Genomic DNA, 2,503 nt, shown 5'->3' with positions numbered 1-2,503 from the left:
CAGCTGCTGCTGTTTCACAAGTAACTCAGTGATTACATTCTGTTTCTGCATGACTGACAATAGATCATCACTTCTGTTAACGTGACTATTAAGCCCATGAGTGGAGACTGGATGTGGTACCTGTGAGTTTTGCACTTTTGAATTAGTGTGACTACTCACATTAGCTTGTTGTGGGAGCATTATGCCAACTCTTTCCTTTTTTACTCCTCGACCTTGCGATCTTTGTATTGACACATAACTGCTCAGACCATCTTCAGATCTTTCACATTCTTTGAGCACCTTTAATTTTGCTTGACTTTCTGCTAATGCAGTCTCCAACTCTAACTTCTTCTTTTTCCGCTTTGACTCTTGCTGTTTCAAGCTCAAGGTGTTGCCTAATCCTGGCCAACTCTAACTCAAGTTCTTGCTTTTTCTTCAATGCTGCGGCTCTTTCCAGCAAGGCTGCGTGTTCTGCCTCCTGTTTAGCACAAGTGGAGGAAACTTTAGATGTTGTAGATGCTCGGCTGACTTGAGACCCACGCGAGCTATGAACTGCATCCTTTCTAGCTCCAACCTGTGATGCGCTGTCATCTGGGTTAACAGTTTCCTCCAAGCCAACTGTAACGTGCTCCTGCTGCTCAGCTTCATTTGGAATCATATGCTTATGATCCTCTGCTATCCATTTCTTTGTTGTTTTCATAAACTCTCTTATTGATGCCATTTTGGGCTCAAACCAATTGTCCTGGTCAAATATTTTTTCTTCTTCAGACAAAAGGCTCATAACCTGGTTATTGTGACTTTGAAACTCATTCAGAGCCAATGCAAAGTCACTTTCCACCCTTTCTTTCAAATTTTGAAGGTTCTGAGCATCACTCATCATTATCTTTTTCTCCTTTATTTTGCCTGTGATTGTTCCTAATGTTTGTCTTCTTAAGGCAATACATCTTTGTAATTTTTCTTCCAAAGCCTTCTCTGTTAACTTACATGTTCTTCCTACCTCTCTTTCATCTGCCATCTTATAAGTTGCAGGGGTTTATTGGCTCAAGTTGCATGCACTATTTGTCTTCTGCTTAGAATTTTAATAGACATAGTGTAAACCAGCTTCATAACATGCCAAAAACTCCACATTGACTGTATCTGTCACGGTTCTGGGTCCGTTGGACCCAGTATTTTGAGTTTATTATGTTTTGGTTTAATTTTGCATCATGGATTGTTTTCTTGTTCTCTTGTTGTGGTTGTGATTATTATTATTAGAGTTTCATGTTTCTGTTATCCATGTTTTAGGAATTGTGGTTTCATGTATAGTTCAGTTCCATGTGTCATTTTCTGTCTCTCTGTGTTGAGTCCGTGTCTCTGAGTTGTGATTCATGTTTCCTGTTTTATTGTGAAAGTCCTTAACTAGAAATTATATTCTTAACATCAAACATGTATATTTCTCCTCTAATCATTTTACTAGTACTAATAAAATTAACCTTTAATTGGCTCTTACATCAGGTATGGCATTTTTACACATTGCTATCCAAGAGTTATGTAAAACTACTTTCAGCTGTTCTGTTGACACAAGCGGGTAGGCTCTACATGTTCGATTTGGCAATACTTTTAACACTTGATATCCTTCATGGTACCACCTTTAAACACAACCCATGTGTCTTTAGCTAGAGTTGTTGCTGCCTTTGGTTTGCAGGTAAATGTGTCAACCATCAGATGTCCACTCTTCTTGACTCTTCTTGAAATAACCATAGATTCCTGTTTTAGTCATGTAGTCATCTAAGGCAGACTTTTCTCAACTTTGCTGGTAAATCAGTGTTTCTCAGTGTTTAACTACCACCACTGTCAGTCAGATGCATAATGTACAAATTGTTTAAAGTGAACATACCTCATCACACATCACTAGGCTGAGAACCACAGCAAGAAAGCCAGTGGATGGATAAGCACCCTTCTTTCCCAGCCATACTTGATGAACATATTTCATGAAAGCCGGATGGAGGATCCAGATCTATTATGAATCAGACATAGCCTTAAATCTGAGTTCTATGAACTATTACTTTCTGCAATGAATTCACAAAATACTTTACATTAGCACGACTGTAGCTAAAAGAAGCCAGTATTTGTTTTTGGTGGTATGGCTTTGACTATTGACCTGCATGACCTTCCAGGCACATAAATGCCAAGTATGAGAGATTGGGAAAACCATAACAATACCCAATACAGAGCAGAGTAAACAGTAAATACTGCAACAAAGAAAAAGCTGAGGTGCAGGTGACTTGTGAAATGGCTTGCACATCTGTAGCAATAGTGGATATGCTAAATCAGGTTAAGTAGTAAAACCTACTGTATATGAGATTATCCAGTTCAGTGTGTAAAATCAGCTGACTTTGTTTCCTGCCTGAATTAATGGTAGCTTATATGCCAGTTTTGTTCATGTAAACCTAAAATACTCACCAAATCTTTGTTAGCTATCTTCTTTAAGTTTGGAGCACCATTTTCCCTGTTAAAAAGATGAAATGAACTGATTACATAATAA

General features: G+C 38.3%; 1 long non-coding RNA gene across 1 annotated transcript in view; it reads right to left on the bottom strand.

The window, feature by feature from the left end:
- Positions 1 to 1,476: 1,476 nt before the first annotated feature.
- The window catches only part of LOC121813650, a 1,546-nt gene continuing 519 nt past the window's right edge, over positions 1,477 to 2,503 (bottom strand). Inside the window, exons 2-3 of the long non-coding RNA XR_006053810.1 lie at positions 2,422 to 2,467; positions 1,477 to 1,975 (exon numbers count right to left, since the gene is read on the bottom strand). This is a non-coding gene — a long non-coding RNA (uncharacterized LOC121813650). The remainder of the gene's footprint in view (positions 1,976 to 2,421; positions 2,468 to 2,503) is intronic.

This window comes from Haplochromis burtoni, unplaced genomic scaffold (genome assembly GCF_018398535.1).
Source record: "Haplochromis burtoni strain Fernald_Lab_line unplaced genomic scaffold, NCSU_Asbu1 Contig_2163, whole genome shotgun sequence".
Classification (NCBI taxonomy): Eukaryota; Metazoa; Chordata; class Actinopteri; order Cichliformes; family Cichlidae; genus Haplochromis; species Haplochromis burtoni.
Note: the sequence above shows the minus strand (reverse complement) of the source record. Positions and strands in the feature narration are given on the sequence as shown.